The 18,713-nt window shown below is 46.5% G+C and overlaps 1 protein-coding gene across 11 annotated transcripts in view; it reads left to right on the top strand.

Annotated features, from left to right (window-relative positions):
• LOC132884962 (probable ubiquitin carboxyl-terminal hydrolase FAF-X) overlaps nucleotides 1-18,713 on the top strand; it is a 289,340-nt gene that overhangs the window by 49,335 nt on the left and 221,292 nt on the right. For 9 of the 11 annotated variants that reach the window (XM_060919100.1, XM_060919099.1, XM_060919096.1 and 6 more), the window contains exon 2: nucleotides 12,731-12,869. The exons of the other annotated variants lie outside the window; for them this stretch is intronic. The gene's annotated coding sequence lies outside the window, so the exon portion shown is untranslated. The remainder of the gene's footprint in view (nucleotides 1-12,730; nucleotides 12,870-18,713) is intronic. 11 annotated transcript variants of the gene reach the window in all.

Here is an 18,713-nt window from a genome sequence, read left to right as displayed (position 1 = left end):
TTGAATTTTTGAGCAAATTCAAGCTGCCAGAACGCTATGATAAACCGAAAGCACATGTGTAAAACTCCATATACTATGAGTACTTTAGCCAGATATTAGCCCTTGAAAATTTGAAAGACCTAGCTCAAATAGTTTTCTAGATACAGCAATGTGAAAGTGGCTCCCTAGAAAACTCTGCTGAAAACGTGTCTGGGGTTAGCTGCCTAAATATTTTTTTATGACAAAACTATATTGAGTTGGGAGCTGAAATTTGGGACTTTTCCTATTGGGAAGTGTGTGAACCTCGTGGAATTTTTTCAGGTAAATCTGAGATGGTCGAGCGGGAGCATTCGGACGTTTGGCGTGGAATGACCCTTATGGAGAGTCCTGATCGTTTCCAGCACCTTGAATCAAGGGACTTGTAGGCTGCTGCAGCACAAGATAATCCTCCTACTGATTTCATGGTACAGTGAGGCATCGTCAGACATTACACCACCAAAGTATGTGAACTTGTGAACCTGCTTAAGCTGGTAATCATCCAAAATGATGGGGGGGGTCATCACAGTTCTGGTGGAGGACTTCTGTTTTTTCCTTGCTGATCGTCAAGCCCTAACTAGAGCACGCAGTGTTCAGTGAGTGTGTGGTGGCTTGGAGATCTTCAACTTTATCGTTAGCACATGAGGCATCATCAGCATATAGAAATACGCCTATGGTTGTGGTGGGTATAGACTTGTTTTTCAGGCATCTGGTATTGAAAAGTTTCCCATCTTGTTTGATTTTGACACCAAAGTTTGGCTGGTCTTTGAAAGCATGCCTGAGCACATGTGTGAAGAACAGAATGAACAAGGTTGGAGCTAATATACAGCCTTGCCGGAAGCCAGCAGTCACTCCAAATGGTTCTGTGTACTCTCCATTGATCGAAACCCTTGCATTCATGCCATCATGAAAGCTTTGGATGATGTTGACTACCTTGTTGGGGATACCGATCTTACAGAGGAGGCCCCGCATAAGTGGTCTGTTCACCATGTCAAAGGCCTTGATGAGATCCAGAAAGACATTGTGAAGTTCACGATGTTGCACTCTTTTTTTTTTTTTTTTTCCTAGAAGTTGACGTAGGGCAAACATCATATAATTCGTGGATCTTCCACCTCGAAAGCTGGATTGTGCTTCAGAGAGGTGCTTCTCAACATGAGGCCATATTCTGTTGAGGATTATCCAGGCATAGAGTTTACCAACAACAGATAGGAGCATTATTCCCCTTTAATTTCCACATGTAAAACTGCATTGTTTCTTGAAGTGTGTGACAATGTCTCCATCTCCTAAAGCCTTCTGGGACCCATTCTTCCTCCCAGATGGTGGTAAGTAGGGAGTGTAGCTGTCTGAGCAGAGGTTTATCTCCAGCCTTGAGGACCTCAGTAGGGATGACTTCTGGTCCTGGGGCTTTATCTGAGGCTAACTGTTTTAGGGCTTTAGCTAGTTCTTCAATGGATGGAACTGAGTTGAGACTTGTAATTACTTCTTGTGGGATGTTGTCAAGAACTGAGGGGTTGGCTGTACTGTGTTGGTTGAGTAGACTGCTGAAGTGTTCTTTCCATCTGGTAAGTATCTCATCCTTCTTTGTTAAGCGGTTCCCATTGGTGTCATTGATGGGACTTAAGCCAGATGTCTGCCTGTTGGTAACCAACTTAATGGCCTTGAAGAACCCTTTGGAGTCATAACGTTCAGCACAGGATTCTATGTCTTGGGCTTGGGCAAGCCACCAATCATTCTTCATCCTGCGGAGCGCTCTCTGACATTTGTTTCTGACTTGCTGATATTTCTGCTTGGTCTGAGGAGTGTTGTCACGGAGATAGGTCTGGAAGGCTTGGTGTTTCTCTTCCAGCAGGTTCTTTATGGTGTGGTTGTTTTCATCAAACTAGTTGTGATGTCTTTTCTGGGTACTGTGACATCACGAGAGGTTGGTTGGCTCTCAGTGGGACCCTTCAATCAGTGCAAGGACACAAAGGTTAAAATAAACCAAGATTTTTAATGTTATGCCAGGAGATTAAACAGAAAAGGTATCTCAAAGTCCAATGTTCAAACGAAGATGGATTCCCAAAAGTCAAACAATGTCTCTGGCTTTAGAACAACAAAATTATAGGCAGGTTTCCTTCAGTCCAATATCCTTTCCACAGAACAAACAAAATCATCTGCCTTACTTTGAGTCCAGTCAACAATCCCTGTAGTCTTCGGCCCGGTGGCAGTCCCGTAGCAGGCATTCATAACACAGGTAAGTACTTCAGTGCAAAATCCTTCAGGTAAGAATTCCAGATAAGCTTTTCAACAAATACTCCACCCAGCAGGTTCCACTCAGCAACGAGAGTCCATGAACCTCTCTCCTCCACTTTCACACTGAGAGTTTTGAGCTCTCACAAAGCCCTCTTACTCATTAGGCCCTCATTGGCCACAGGTGTGCTGCCGTGTTGTGTGCTGAGGGGTGAAGTTCCTAACTCCACCACCAGATGGAGTTATAGCTGCCAGTGGTTGGAGCCATCTGCATGGGATATAGCGCCCCTCCAAGACAAGCCTCTCGGGATGTCACACATTCCCCCCCCCCCCCTCGGGACCAACGTCCTCGTCGGGCTGAAGGTTGTGAAGAGGACATCTCGCCGGGACAGGGCGTCCGCATTGCCATGGCGCCTGCCAGCCCTGTGGACAACAGAGAAGTTAAACGCTTGCAAGCTTAAAAACCATCTGGTAACCCTACTGTTTGTCTCCTTGTTCTTGGCCATCCACTGCAGAGGGGCATGGTCAGAGATCACCGTGAAACGCCGGCCCAGGAGGTAATATCGTAGGGATTCCAGGGCCCAGGTAATGGCAAGACACTCTTTTTCGACCGTTGAATAGTTCTTCTCTCTGGGGAGTAGTTTTCTGCTTAGATATAGGATGGGATGTTCCTCACCTTCATGTACTTGAGCGAGTACAGCCCCCAGCCCCACCTCTGAAGTGTCTGTTTGCACCACGAACTCCCTCTTGAAGTCTGGTGCCACCAGAACTGGACTGGAACAGAGGGCCTGCTTCAGGTTGATGAAGGCTGCCTCCGCCGCGGGATTCCACTTCACCATCTTGAGTGCCGTTTGGTTCTCAGATCTGTCAGGGGTGCGGCAATGGAGGCAAAATTGGCAATAAAACGCCGGTAGTAGCTGGCTACGCCCAGAAACGACCTCACCTGCTTCTTGGTGAGGGGTTGCGGCCAGTCCTGTATGGCCCACAGCTTCGCTTTCTGGGGCTTGACTAGTCCCCGGCCAACTTTGTACCCCAGGTAATTGGTTTCACTGAAGGCCAGTCTGCATTTTTTCGGATTTGCCATCAGACCTGCATCTCTGAGGGAATCAAGCACAGCTTGTACACGGGGTAAATGACTGTCCCAATCCGGACTTTGAATGACCACATCATCTAAAAATGCAGCTGCATACCTCTTATGGGTCAAGTCAAGTGCTTTTATTTGTCACATACATTTTACATGTAGTGAAATGTTAAAGGGGTCATCAGCTCAGCAAGTAAATAAATAAATAAGAATAAAAACAACATATGCAAATAAGTTTATGGGGAGCCAGGACCTGATCCATTAAGCGCTGGAACGTGGCCGGCGCTCCATGCAGACCAAATGGGAGCCATGTGTACTGGTAGAGACCCTCTGGTGTGGCAAAGGCCGTCTTCTCCTTTGACGCCGGGGTCAGGGGCACCTGCCAGTATCCTTTTGTAAGGTCCAGAGTGGTGAGGAACTGGGCATGTCCTAAGGAGTCTACTAAGTCATCAACACGGGGCATAGGGTATGAATCAAACTCTGACACGTCATTCAATTTGCGATAATCATTGCAGAATCTCACCGACCCATCTGGTTTGGGAACCAGGATGATGGGGCTTGCCCAGGCACTTTTGGACTCTTCGATGACTCCCAGCTCTAGCATCTTTCTCACCTCCTCCTGGATGGCCACCTTGCGAGCCTCTGGCACACGATAGGGATGCTGGGTCACTGTTCGGCCCGGGACGGTGCGGATCTCGTGTTGGACCACCTCTGTGTGCCCGGGGAGTGAGGAGAAGATGTCTCTGTTGCGGTCCACCAGTTCTAGGGTCATCTGCCGCTGGTGTGGGGATAGGCCTGGCCCCACCTGAACCTCCTCTCGGGCGGGTTCTTTGGACTCTGTCGGGGGCAAACAACTGAACAACGCCTCCCTGGCGTGCCATTTTTTCAAGAGGTTAACGTGATACATCTGCTCAGGTTTTCTTTTATCAGGCTGTCTCACCTTATAATTCACTTCTCCTACCCGCTCGATGACCTCATACGGTCCTTGCCAGGTTGCCAGGAACTTACATTCCACGGTTGGCACCAGGACCAGCACTCTGTCCCCCGGCTTAAACTCTCTCGGCTGGGCAGGTCAGTTGTAGGAGGCCTCCTGTTGCCGTTGAGCAGTCTCCATGTGTTCACGCATTATCCGATAGATGGCCCTCATTCTCTCCTTCATGGCCCCGACATGCTCGATCAGGGTCCGCTGTCTGCAGGGTTGCTCCTCCCAAGCCTCCTTGGCAATGTCCAGCAGCCCTCTGGGTCTGTAAGAAAGCAACAGTTCAAAAGGTGAAAAGCCAGTAGAAGATTGGGGTACCTCTCTTACTGCAAACAGCAGGTATGGCAGCAGCTGGTCCCAGTTCCGCCCATCCTCTTCAATCGCCTTCCTCAGCATGGACTTCAGAGTCCTGTTTGACCAACCTGTCTGTCTGGGGGTGGTAGACAGATGTTCACAACTGTTTGATTTTCAACAGGGCACACAGTTCTTTCATCACCCTGGCCATGAATGGACTGCCTTGGTCCGTCAGTATTTCCTTTGGAATCCCCAGACTGGTGGAGAGGAGGAACAGCTCCTTGGCTATCTGTTTGGAGGTAGCCTTCCTCAGGGGGATGGCCTCAGGGTACCGGGTCACATAGTCCAGGATGACCAGAATGTACTGATGCCCCCTGGAGCTTTTTGGCAAAGGCCCAACTATATCCAGTCCAATTCTCTCAAAAGGAGTTTCGATAATTGGTAAGGGGATGAGCGGGTTACGGAATGGGGGTTTAGGTGCCACCTTCTGGCATTCTGGGCAACTACGACAGTAATTCTGCATTTCCTTGTGCACTCCCAGCCAGAAGAAACGTTGTAAGATCCTTTCTTTTGTCTTCTCTACACCTAGGTGGGCCCCAGTGGATGTGTGTGTGCGCCAGATTGAGCACAGTCGCCCGGTGGGGCTGTGGTACAAGGAGCTGTTCATGCACTTTGTCATTTTTCTTCACCACCTGATACAGTAGGCCCCGTATAATTGTGAAATGGGGGTATGTAGGGCTTGCTCTACCTCCTAACAGCACACCCTCTAGCACCCGCACATTTCTTAAGGCATTTGCAAGTGTGGGATCCTGCAACTGGGCAGTACCATACTGGCCTGTGAGAGGGGGAAGCTCCTCGATGCCTGGGGCGTCTTCCTCGTTGGAGCTCGGAGAGCTTTCCGGGGCCCCATTCTCTTTTCCAGTCTCTGGGCCAGTCTCTGTGTCAGCCTGGGTGCCTGTCATCCCTGCGAGGGCAAAAGCGGGGATACGGGGTTGTGCGGGTTGCACTTGTGTGGTTGCAGGATGAGTCTTACCTCTCTGACTGCGGGGTACCCAGGCTGGCCTCTGCTGGGTCTCTCTCCACAGCAGGTGGAAGGTTGGGCAATCTCACCCAATCAGAACAGGAACGGGGAGGGAATCAACCACTCCCACCCTCATGTGTATAGTCCCCCTGGTGGTGGTCACTTTTAGTTCAGTGGTGGGGTACTCTTTGGTGTCCCCATGGACGCAGGAAACTGGAAGAACTTTGTCAGTGGTCAGACACGATGGATCCACCAGGTCCTTATGCACCAAGGTGACCCGACTACCCGAATCTAACAATGCCTCGACATCATGGCAATTCACAGTCACTGGGCAGGTGGGGGGTCGATCTGGGGGCCTGTCTGCGGCCCCAACGAGTGATGCAAACAGCTGGGCGGAGGGTGAGCTGGAGGACTCTGCAGTGGGCATAGGCTCGTCCACCGGTTTCCCACACTGCCAAGACATGTGTCCCCTGCCCCCACACCGGAAGCATTGTCGGGTGTCACCATCATGGGGAATCCTAACCGGACCCGGCTGGCTTCTGGCTCCCTCTGGAGCATAACCAGGTCCTGCTGTGGCTGGGCTGGACCCCTTGGGGTTTTTGGGGCAGCCTCCCCCTGTCGGCAGCGGGGGCGCAGTCCTGGGGTCCTTCCTGGAAGCACGGAGCATTTCTGTTGTGGCCTGGTACTTTTCCACAGCTTCAACAGTCAGTTCAGCTGTGGTTAGGGCTTGTTGGCTGATGAAGCGCTTCGCCTCATATGGCAAGGCTTGAATGTAGTGATCCACCACAATGGCCTCCACTACTGCAGCCGCTGTGGTTTTCTCAGGTTCCAGCCATCTCCTTGCGATTCTGGAAAGTTTGTGCATCTGCGCACGGGGAGCCTGGTCTGCTTGAAAGGACCAGCTGTGGAAGCGTTGAGCCATACCGAACTTGGTGAGCCCATGTCTGCTGAGGATCTCAGTCTTCAGAGCATCATAGTTCGTAGTCTTGTCAGGGGGTAGGTCTCGGACAGCGTTCAACGATTCTCCCGTTAAAAATGGGGCTAACAGTCCAACCCACTGTGCCTTGGGCCATCCTTCCCTAGTGGCCGTGGCTTCAAAGGTGTGCAAGTATGCCTCAACATCATCTGTACCCCCCCCCCCCCCCCCCATTTTGGAGATAAAATCACCTGCCTTTATTGGGCCAGCGCGCCGAACAGCCATCTTCTTCTGTAGCTGCAACTCCTCTGCCTTCAGTTGGTTGGCTTTCCTTTGTTCCTCCAGGAGGGCCGCGCTCACCTGCATTTGGGCTTGTTGGCCTGCAATAAGGGCCTTCAAAATTTCCTCCATCTTGTTATGCAGAGGGCCTATGGTTAACTGGGAAAATTGAGCAATCAAATGTTCAGTGTCCTCCTCTATTATTGCTGATTGAAATGCCCACATTCTCCACCATGTGTGACATCACAAGAGGTTGGCTGGCTCTCAGCGGGACCCTTCAGTCAGTGCAAGGACACAAAGGTTAAAATAAACCAAGATTTTTAATGTTATGTCAGGAGATTAAACAGAAAAGGTATCTCAAAGTCCAATGTTCAAACGAAGATGGATTCCTAAAAGTCAAACTCAAACAATGTCTCTGGCTTTAGAACAACAAAATTATAGGCAGGTTTCCTTCAGTCCAATATCCTTTCTACAGAACGAACAAAAAATCTTCTGCCTTACTTTGAGTCCAGTCAACAATCCCTGTAGTCTTCGGCCCGGTGGCAGTCCCGTAGCAGGCATTCATAACACAGGCAAGTACTTCAGTGCAAAATCCTTCAGGTAAGAATTCCAGATAAGCTTTTCAACAAATACTCCGCCCAGCAGGTTCCACTCAGCAACGAGAGTCCATGAACCTCTCTCCTCCACCTTCCCACTGAGAGTTTTGAGCTCTCACAAAGCCCTCTTACTCATTAGGCCCTCATTGGCCACAGGTGTGCTGCCGTGTTGTGTGCTGAGGGGTGAAGTTCCTAACTCCACCACCAGATGGAGTTATAGCTGCCAGTGGTTGGAGCCATCTGCGTGGGATATAGTGCCCCTCCAAGACGCAGCCTCTCGGGATGTCACAGTACCAAGAGTTTCCTTAGAACTGTTGTATAGGGAACTCTGTAAAGACTCCCAATATTGATCAAGTACATTGGTGTTGATGCTGGTAAGGTTCTTGGCGAGTTTCTTCTGGAACTCTTTCATGATGATAGGGTCCTTAAGTCTTGCTGTGTTAGGTTTCTTTGGGCCTGCATTCCTCTTGCACTGTCTGGATGTGTGGAAGCACAGTTTGAGTCGCGCACAGACAAGCCTGTGGTCTGTCCAGCAGTCAGCGCTGCACCGCACATGCGAGTCAATCACATCGCTCTTGAAATGTTGACTGACTATTACCCCTTTTCCACCAAATCAGTTCCAGGGCTGGTTCGGGGCCAGTGCTGGTGCTGGTTCACAACTCGTTCAAGTTGCGAGCCAGCTGAGAACAAGTTTGCTTTTCCATAGCTCGGGGTGCTAAGGGGAGCCACGTCAGTTACGTCGCTGCGTTTGCATCAACCTTGGCGCGAATATCGAAGCAACAACTACACGGAGAAGAAGCAGCAACGACAACAATAATGGATGACTTCGCGTTTGTACAGCTGCTGCTTCTCGGCGCTTAAAAATGGTGACCTTTTGCGGTCTTGCGATTGTTGTTGGTCTTAACAACTCCCCCCCGGCTGATGTAAGCAGTTCTTTCCTCTGGCCCAGCAAAGAGCTGGTGCTAGCCTGGAACCGGTTTTTCTGGCCCCAGAGCCAGTTCTTTGTCAGTGGAAACCGAAAACCCGGTTCCAAACTAAGCACTGGCCCCGAACCAGCCCTGGAACTGCTTTGGTGGAAAAGGGGCATATGATGTAATCAATCATGTGCCAGCAGTTGGATCTGGGATGCTTCCAAGTACCTTTGTGGATATCAGGATGTGCAAAATGTGTGTTGGTGATGGTAAGGCCAAACCTTGTACACATCTCAAGCAGCATGAGGCCTTGTGAGTTAACATTTCCTAACCCATGGGGGCCAATGGTATTGGGCCAAGTAGTGGCATCAGATCCTACTCTTGCATTAAAGTCACCCAGCAGAAATAATCTGTCTCTACGAGGGACTTAGAATAGGAGGGATGAGAGTTGGTCATAGAAAAGGATCTTTTCTTCCATGGGTCTTTTAAATGTTGGCGTGTAGACACTTATGATGGTGGCATTGCAGTGTCTTCTTAGCTTTATACACATAGTCATCATCCTGGAGTTCACACCTGACCAGGCAATGATGGAGGGACAGAGCTTGATTTTGAGAACTATGGCAACACCAAGTTTGTGGTCGTCAGTAGGGATGGCGAAAACTAAAAAAAAATCTTGACCGACCACCGAGCCTCATTAGCTGGTTAAAGTCTGTTAACCTATGAGTTTAAACAGGGATGCAAACGGCACGCCTTTTGGCGGATGCCGCCTTTTTCACGGCTGAATCGTGCAGATCCTATTTTTTTTTGGGGGGGGGGGCGTTGGAGTGTCTGAATAATTTCAATGGCATTTGCTTATTTAGTAATTTTAATACAGAATTTACTCTGATGAAATTATTCGGACACTGCAACGCCCCCCCTAAAAAAAAAAATCGGATCTGCACGATTCAGCCGTGAAAAAGTCGGCATCTGCGCCTTTAGTTTGTGTGGAGAGATATGATCTGCAATAACATGCATTGTTGGCTACAGACCGAAACATACTTTCAGAATGCACTGGCCAAGGCAGGACTAAACTCGATGTGCCTTTTAATAATAAAATAAAAACAAAATAGTAATTTGTAAGCTAAAAAGCCTGTGTCTACACTTTTCTCTCGCCGAGTGGCAGCTGTTTTCAACTGGGGCGGGAGGGCGGGACATGACTGAATGGGTGTTTCTGATTTGTCAGCTATCTTCAACTGGGGCAGGAGGGCGGGACATGACTGAATGGGTGTTTCTGATTTGTCAGCTGTCGTCCTTACACCGCATGGCATGCCCCAAGCGTTTACAACACAGAATTCCATGTTCTCCGCTCCAAAATTGGCAGCTTCAAAACGATTGATTTTTTTTTTTTTAACCGACAACCAAAAAAAAATTAACCGGTTGACGTTGAGTCGGTCAACCACCGGTCAAACGGTCATTGGTTAACATCCCTAGTCGTCAGTGCTCCGTCCTGAGTGGTAAAAGGTGTAGTTGCCATCAGTAAACTCTCCTTCACCAGGTATGCGGCACTCGCTCAAACAAGCTATATCAATGCTGAGGCGGTCGAGCTCAGCTGCTACCAGAGTGGATCTACGCTCTGGAACTTGTCAATGTGTTGTTGCAGTGTCTGACAATGTGCACACACTCCATGATGTGATCTTAACTTGAGAGATGAAGTTATGCGCACGTCTGGGCTTATCGGAGGCACAAGTTCCAGATGGGTTTGCCCGAAGCTCGTCATGGTTGCCAGATGGCTGCCCAAGCATACAATGTAGAGGTTGTTGATGTTCTTGACTAGGGCTCGTTGCAGGTATAGTAAACGTGAGCCAAGGTTGCAAGCCTTTGCTCACGTGCAAGCAGGCTGCCCACTTCTGTGCTTGCATCCTCCACAGGTGTTGTTGCAGAATGGAACTACAAGAGCCACATATTGGTGCAACGTTCACATGTGAAGTGGTTGATTGTAGAGTCAGTGGGCTGACACCTGATGGCACTGATCCAAGCATATTGGGCTGGCTTGAGAGAGCCATTGTATCCCTGCGCCCCTTGAAGGTGGTATGCTCATCACACTTTCCATAGCTGGCCGTTGATCCCAGAGGTGGTCGTTTAGTGGCACGCGCTCTTGGAACCTTCTGCCCAGGTGCATATGGTACCTCCATGCATCGTCAAGAGCAGGCCGAGGCGCACATAATGATGCTACTTTGGCAGGGGCATGGACCCCTGACACACTTGACTCCACAGCAGTAATCCGATGGCAGGCCATAGGGCGAGACGATCGGGCCAGTGAGGAGCTGCACCACTGATGCTGGCTCCCTCTTGGAGCAGAGTGCCAGAGCTCCGTTGGCCATATCGTTCTGGGGGTTCCAGCCAAGTAGTCACGGCTACCGTGACGGCGCCAGGGCACACAAAGTCCCTACCGTACTTCACCTTGGCTGGCAGTCCCTTACTTTGATACATTGCCCGGCGGGGGACAACATGGACGTAGAGTTGGACTTCTCCCCCGGATTTGATTGCATAGGCAAGGTTTTAATAACAACAATTGGTACTATTGATAGTAAGCCCTCAGCTTGTAATTTTTAAAATTAGCTCAGGTTTATGCCACTGTTCCAGAAGCTACATTCTGGCTCGTTTCTATTTTTGTCCAATAATTCGAAGCAATTCATTATTCGAGTGAAAGACTGACACAAAATCTCAGTACAGGTTCAAGGCTTGGGAAAATTGTTTTAAAGCTATAAATTCTGCATTTATAAAAGGTGAAGGCATTTCACCTTTTGTTTAAGGCATTCCCCCCCCCCCCCCCCACACACACACACAATTTTTTTTTGTGTGTGTATCAGTTGACAACAGTTAGGGAAGAACCTTCCCCCTTCTTGATAAGTGAAAAATATTGCTTCTAATGCCATTTTAAAATTTTGACTCCCAGTACCTACTAATAAGTGTGAAAGCACCCTTAGATAAGTATTCAGATCCTTTGCTAAGGTATTCCAAATTGATCACAGGTACATCCTGTTTACTTTGATTTTAGGGAGATGTCTTTTGAATTTGACTGGAGTGTACACAATTTGCAGTGCATGTCAAACCAAAAAACAAACCTTGAAGTTCAAGGAACTCTCCATACACCACCGCAATCAAGTTGTATTGGACATAGGCAAGGGTAAAAAAAAAAAAATTCTAAAGCACTGAATGTTCCCAGGAGCACAGTGGCTGCCATCATTATGAAATGGAAGAAGTTAGGACCACCCAGGACTCTTCCTTGAGCTGGCTATTTGCCCAAACTCCGTCAATAGGCCTGAAGGGCCGTGGTGATGGAGTAACCCAATGACCACTCTAAGGCTTGTGTTATATTTTCCACATCTACAAGTATGCAAGGGTCCGAGTCACGCAAATTGTATTATCAGAGGGTGTACACGAGGATCTGTGTAGACGTACCCTCCAACTTGTTGGGACGTCCATGCAGCCACTATGCTATGAGGGCACCAGCTGCATGTGTGCTGGATAACCAAAACGGACACCTGTACAGTTCGTCTTTAAACCAGTATAAAAACTATCAACTATGCAGTAATTCATGGAGGGAAAATTTCTAGATGTTAGTTGCTTTTACATGTTATCTTCTGGACTGTTCTAAAAGTTTCAAAACCTATAAAATACAAGTGGCTTTTTATTGGCAAATCCTCTATGCAAATGTCGCAAGCAATGTAATTGCTGAAATTAAAATGCAACAAGAAGTATGTTGTGCTGAACTCCACATCTTTGGTCCTGTCATCATTGAGTGGCTGCATATACAACTTTCTTGATTTCTGTGCTTTTCTCTTTTTTATGACTGCATTGGTGGTGCAGTGGTTATCACTTTCCCACACAATCATCTAAAAAAAAGAAAAGCACAGAAGGCAAGCAGGTTCTAGGCTCGAACCTGTGGCCGCAAGGGGCCTTTCTCTGGGGACTTTACATGTTCTCCCTGTGCCTGTGTGGGTTTGCTCTGGGTGTTCCGGATTCTTCCCACAGTCCAGAGACATGGAACTAAATTGCCTGTAGGCACGAATATTAGTGTGAATGGTTGTTTGTCTTGACGTTAGCCATACGATGGATTGGTGACCTGCCCAGGGTCTACCCCGCCTTTCACCCTGTGTCAGCTGGGATTGGCTCCAGCTTCCCCTGTGACCTTAACAGATAAGTGCTATTGCTTGGTTGCATCTGACATCACATCTGCCTCATTAGACATGCAAGACTTGAAGTGGTGGTCAGCTAAGGTCACCGTTCACAAAGCGTTACTACCGCTGGGGTGCCTTGCTAGTCATTAAAATGCCCTACGTTTGTGGGGTGTGGGGTTTTTTATTTATTTATTTATTTTTTGGGATGCTCAAATCAAACAAACCATGAAACCAATAAGTTTCTTCCAGGTTCCCCATGAACTGAAAGGGTAAAAGAGCAAAGATTTTACCAAAAGAGGATGAGAGAGGTGGCTCTTGAACCTTTGTCTGCGACCAAATGGAGCGGAGTTGAAGAACACTCGAGTTTGCAGTGATCGCTTCATGAAAGGTTTGTAAATTCCTGATTTATTTTGCTTGGCTTCGCAAATGACTTTCCTCACCATTTTCTGTTATTTCGTGATGTTTTGAAGTTGAGGAGATGCTTAAGCCTTCATGTTTTTGTTTACTGTTTGATCGTGGTCACCATATTGTAAACTAACGTGTATATAATGCGTGCAATACCCTACCCAGGTCTTTAAGTGGATCTTTGTGAATGATTTACTCAAAGAGAAGAGTAGGGAGGATTGAGAATCGAGCGGCTGTAGTTTTTCACTTGATGCTAAAACTTGTAGCGTCCGAGCTAGGAGCCTTTGTGAACACGCATACAAAAGCCCAAAAATTCCTACTTACCTGGGCATAAACTATACAGGATTTATCTTGTGTCTTGATCCCCAGATGTTTAAGCCAGCCACATATTTGTAAAAAATGAATAAATAAAAAATTGTATGCCTCCATGCTGTTCCAGGTTTTCGTCTGTTTGTCTATGGAGAATAATGTCTGCAGCACCAGGTAGTTTGAGATGTTGGGGAACTTGATGGATGGATAATTTTCCAACTCCTAGGAAAAATCCTTCTTTGATAATGTGTAAGGATCTATCCCATTGCAAAGAACAACTTTCTGAAGGTATCTTGACCGTGCATTGGCTTCTCAACTGCAAAAGTAGTCAGAGATGGTTTCACTAGTTCTTTGCATAGGGCCATCCTTAAAAAAAAAATCCGTTTCCTTTCCACCGGGGGAGCAAAAAAATTTTCAGTCGGGAGGGAGGGATTTTTTTTTTTTATTGGATGGATAAGAAATCGCAATGCTGTGTTTGCTTTTTCTTTCAGTACTTTTTTATTACAAAAGCAGACACATTTAATAAAATAGGACCGTTTAATCAACTGAAACTTGTACAAAAACTTTGTTAGCATTTTAAATGCTGACTGCAACATTTGCAAAACTTTTACAAAGGTACTTAAAATGTCCAACACACGGAATTTTTGTAGTTCTAAATCGACCGTTAGGCCTAGTTCAGATGAAATTACACTATTAAAATGATCACTGAATGATTTGTTTTTCTGAATTTTTACTATTTTATTGTTCGCTAGAATACCATTTTGCGATTTCACACTTAAGCAAATGTTTGAAAACTCCGGATCTCCTTCCTTCATGGTGGCTGCCATTTTTTTGTGCCGCACGGCGCATGCGCAGAGCTGATTCAATTCTATATTCTGCGCGGAATGCAGGGCTTTCCACAAGCGCCGGCCATACAGCTGACTACACAATTAAGTCCAGCCGGCTACTTTAATGACTATTATTTTTGTAGCCCACAGGCTCTAAATATTAATGTTCGATTTTAATAAAATTAAATGTTTATCTAACGGACTGACAATAATGTCAAACTGAACCGCACTCATTTAAGTTGTGATTCGCGCTGTTTGTACCGATAATAACCACAAATTCCCCGCCGACTTCGTTGATCAAGGGAGAGTAACTCATCCGCGGCCCCGACATGCGGTGTGTGCGCGCGCGCGCACTCGGCGGAGGCAGTAGTGTGTCGGGGCTGTCGGAGGGAACAGAAGCAGAGATAACGCTTATTTTGTCTCCGGTAAACCAGTCTTCTCTCGTTCAATTACGTGCTGGCATCAAAAGACACCGTTGGTTGTAAATGAAACCAAACTGAGTCGTTGGAGTGTATTTTCATACACAAATGGAGAAATGTTCGCTGAGTGTTTAATTGTGTAGCCACCACTGCAGACCGTTGTCGTTGTTAATTCATAGCATGCTCAGTTGCGTGAATGTGTCATGCACCGAAAATAAGACATTTACAAGCCAGGAACGCCTCATGATGCAATACGCAAGAAAAGAAAAATTTACTGCCATTTTACTTTGTATTTGAGTAAAGTGAATAAATAAATGGTCTGTGGAAAATACATTTAATCCTGGGAACTGCGTGCACAGGAGTTTATTTCGTGTTTACTCACCCCCCCCCCCCCCCCCCCCCCCCCCCCCGGCTGGCTACTTATTTGTCATGGCTGGCTAGTATGAGCCTTAGTGGAAAGCCCTGGGAATGCGTAAATGTCAAGTTCGATTTTAGATTTACGAACCCGAAAAAAATGTTGAAAAGCCGGCGTTAAAAAAAAAAATTTCAACTGCACAAACGGCACTCACCCGGCCGGTGGACCAGAAACAGAAATTTTTTTAATAATGGCCTAACGGCGGCCAAATTGGTTTGTCTGACCACCTGTTCATTCACCAGAAGTAAACTCTCAAGCAAAAGTCATGTGACTGAATGCAACCTGTTGGTTGTGGATGGATATTGTTGTGCAAAGTACAACAGACACAGCAGCTGCTCTTTTTTTTTTGGCATGGATGTCACCATTTAGATGTTGACTGCAGATGGAACGCATCCTCCAAGTGGACTCCAAGCAGACTGTGTGTCTAATAACAACAACTATGTGTCCGTCATGTCGGCAGTGGTGCGTGTGCACTTCCACAAGGGAGTATAACTAGGGCTTAACAGAGCATCAGAAGTCCTCTGCAGAGATTAGAAATCCTAGGGAAAACCTGCAGGAAGGACAACGATTTCAGAAATACTCCATCAGTCAGGCCTTTATGCTGGAGTGGTTAGGCAGAAGCCTAGTAAACGGCTAGTAAAAGCCATATAGCAGGCATTTAAGTGTTTTCCCACAGTGTTGTATGAGATTATGGTGGGTGGACCTTGCTTAGAGCCTCTGGGGGGGGGGGGGGGGGTCCAGGGGCATGAGCCCCCAGAATAAAATTTTGTATATTTTTAAAGGTAAATGCATCAGTCTAATGCATTTTGAAAGTAACATTAAGAGGTTAGATTGAGCAAGAACTTTGTTCTTGAAACAATTTTGTGCTTTAGTAATTTTACTCATAAAACACTGGTTGTATAGGTATGAATGGTGAGGAAGCAGCAAAAAGGTCACACACACCCCAAAAGTTCACAAATAATCACAATTTTTTTATTTATTTATTTTTTTAGAAAATATAAAATACTGAAGAGAATATGCAGAATAATATAGAGAATAATTAAATTTTAGTCTAAAATAGACCTATTTCGAACTTCAGCTTGATTTGTTAGTATTACAATGCTGCATGAAGAGCCAACCTGCTCCTCAGTGGCTGAAAATAGTTATGTTGTCCGATCATATGCATGATGATATCTTGTATGTGTCAGCCACAGCAAAGATACCAAAAAAATCACATCTCAGAACTCATTGAAATGTCACAGTAGCTCTGGTTAAAGTATGCACTTGTATTTTACAGGACAAAAATACACTACTGGATGTGTTAGCAGCATTGATGTCAACTTTTCCGACTCAGAAATGAGAGAAAACTCAGCAAATTCAACAGCACGCTGTTGGGTGGCATGATGGTGTAGCGGTTAGCACTGTCACCTCACAGCAAGAAGGTTCTGGGTTCGAGCCCAGCCACCGGCTGTGGAGTTCTGTGTGGAGCTTGCATGTTCTCCCTGTGTCTGCGTGGGTTTCCTCCGGGTATTCCGGTTTCCCCCACAATTCAAAGACATGCAGTTAGGTTAACATGGGATGGCCTTGGGTTGAAGTGTCCTTGAGCAAGGTACCTAACCCCTGACTGCTCCCCGGGCGCTGTAGTATGGTTGCCCACTGTGTTGGCGGGTGTTCACTGCTTCAGATGGGTTAAATGCAGAGGATGAATCTCACTGTGCTTGAAGTGTGCATGTGACAAAGGTTTCTTCTTCTAAAACAAGGAGACGAGAGTTGGGGACACTGACATGAAATTTCTCTAACTAAGCTAAAGTTAGATTAATGTTAATTATCAATGATAACTTTTGCACTGATGTTATCTGTTTACTGTGGAGGACAAAAATACACTACTGGATGTGTTAGCCACAGTTGTTGTCAGCCACAATGTTGTCCACAGTTGCTTCGTGTCTCGGATGGAGTTCAAGTGACATTCAGTATGTGTGAGAGCATTAGAGCTGTGCGGTTCCTAAATTTTCCACCTCGATTTAGGCTTTTTTGAGGGAAAAAAAAGCTTGGTTTGGTTCCACTTTCAGTTTTTATTTCAGAACAAAAAAGCATATGGCAAACTTTGCTCAACAGTATAAAATAAAATTATAAGTGAAAATAAACTCTTAAATTAAACAGATGATAAACCTACAGATACAGCTAAACTTGCTGTTGAAGTAAAGCCTAGGTCACAACCGGACGTACGGTTTTTTGGCCGTGCGATTTTTTGCGTTTCCCAAATCGCTGCGTTTTTTTTGTTTGTGGAGAAAGACGCACGTTGGCTGTAAGTTTGTCTTGTAACCTGAATAAAACGTAAGCGCCCGTAGAGTTTGTTTGACATGACAAAGAACCTCTGCGGCCAGTCTACGGCTCGAAAATCAGCACGTCACACGCGCACCCTCCCCGCGTTTCTTGCGTGTTTTGCATGTAGACCGGCCGTAGGAGCACGTACGGCCGGTTGTGACCGAGGCTTAAGGAACAAAAACAAGCGAACTTGAACAAAAATTTATGCAAAATTCAACTAACTCAACAGTCAACATGACTGACTGACTGTTTTAAATCAAGTTCAACTATGATGCATCATGTCCATATCAATCATCTCATCTCATTATCTCTAGCCGCTTTATCCTGTTCTACAGGGTTGCAGGCAAGCTGGAGCCTATCCCAGCTGACTACGGGCGAAAGGCGGGGTACACCCTGGACAAGTCGCCAGGTCATCACAGGGCAGACACATATGCTGCTTTTCCACTACCAACGCGGCTGAGTCGAGCTGAGTGGGGCTGTTGGGGTTGCATTTCGACTACAACCGCGCTGAACCGTGCTGGCTGGAAGTGGGTGGACACATTGGATGGAGTTAGCGAAAGTGGGTGGACGTCACGTGATGTCGCAAACAGTGACATCAGTGACCTTTTAAGCGGTAGTCTCACGACCCGGAGAGTGTGTATATATACATGTATGTGTATATGTGTGTATGTGTGTGTGTGTGTGTATATATATATATATATATATATATACACACACACACACACACACACATATATACACAAAATGGAATCATTTGCTGACAGCTCAGTCCCCCCCAGTTCAAAAATCCTATCTGCACCCCTGGTTCAGTGTTGTGTACGTGTGTGTGTGTTCTGCCTGCGCCTTGCTCCCTGTCTGTAGTTGCGTGCATTGCCCCTGTCTTGCACCTGCGGTAGTTCCCATGGTAACCGGGGGGAGAGAGTGGAAAAAGTTAAATTTTTTTTTGCTGTTCTGCCATATCTTTCTGTGACTGCCCCTCTTTCCCACGGTTGTATGTTGTGGGTGTGGCATTAGGTGGGAAAAGTGCTTTTTAGGGATTCATCAGATCATTCAACTGAGAGATAACCGAGAGCTGGTTCGGACCGAGCTGAGAAATATATTCGCTATGCAGAGAATAACTGTTAGGACTTGGACTGTTTTGGCCTCTAGAGGCCGCTGTTATTTCCTTTTCGTGTCTTGTTTATTTTGGCCTCTAGAGGCCGCCACTGTTCCTGTGTTTTGTGTTTTTGTTAATTGCCTGTTAGTCCTAATTATCTTCACCTGTGTCCTTAATTAGTTTGTGTATTTATACCCCTGAGTTCAGTCCTCTTGTCACGGAGTCTTTGTGCTGTTATGTTTATCTCCAGTTTCCTTTGTACTGTGTTTTGTAGATCTTCTGAGCTTTTGCATTTTTGCCTTTTTCTTTTTGAACTTTTGGATTATACTCTTTGTTTTTGTTTTTTTGTTTTGCCCTGGATTGTATATAGTGTACATAGTATAAATAAACCTTTTGTTACTTTTTCTACTTCTGCCTCACGCCTCTGCATTTGAGTCATTCCCCTGGTGGCCTAGTG

This window comes from Neoarius graeffei, chromosome 4 (genome assembly GCF_027579695.1).
Source record: "Neoarius graeffei isolate fNeoGra1 chromosome 4, fNeoGra1.pri, whole genome shotgun sequence".
Classification (NCBI taxonomy): domain Eukaryota; kingdom Metazoa; phylum Chordata; class Actinopteri; order Siluriformes; family Ariidae; genus Neoarius; species Neoarius graeffei.
Note: the sequence above shows the minus strand (reverse complement) of the source record. Positions and strands in the feature narration are given on the sequence as shown.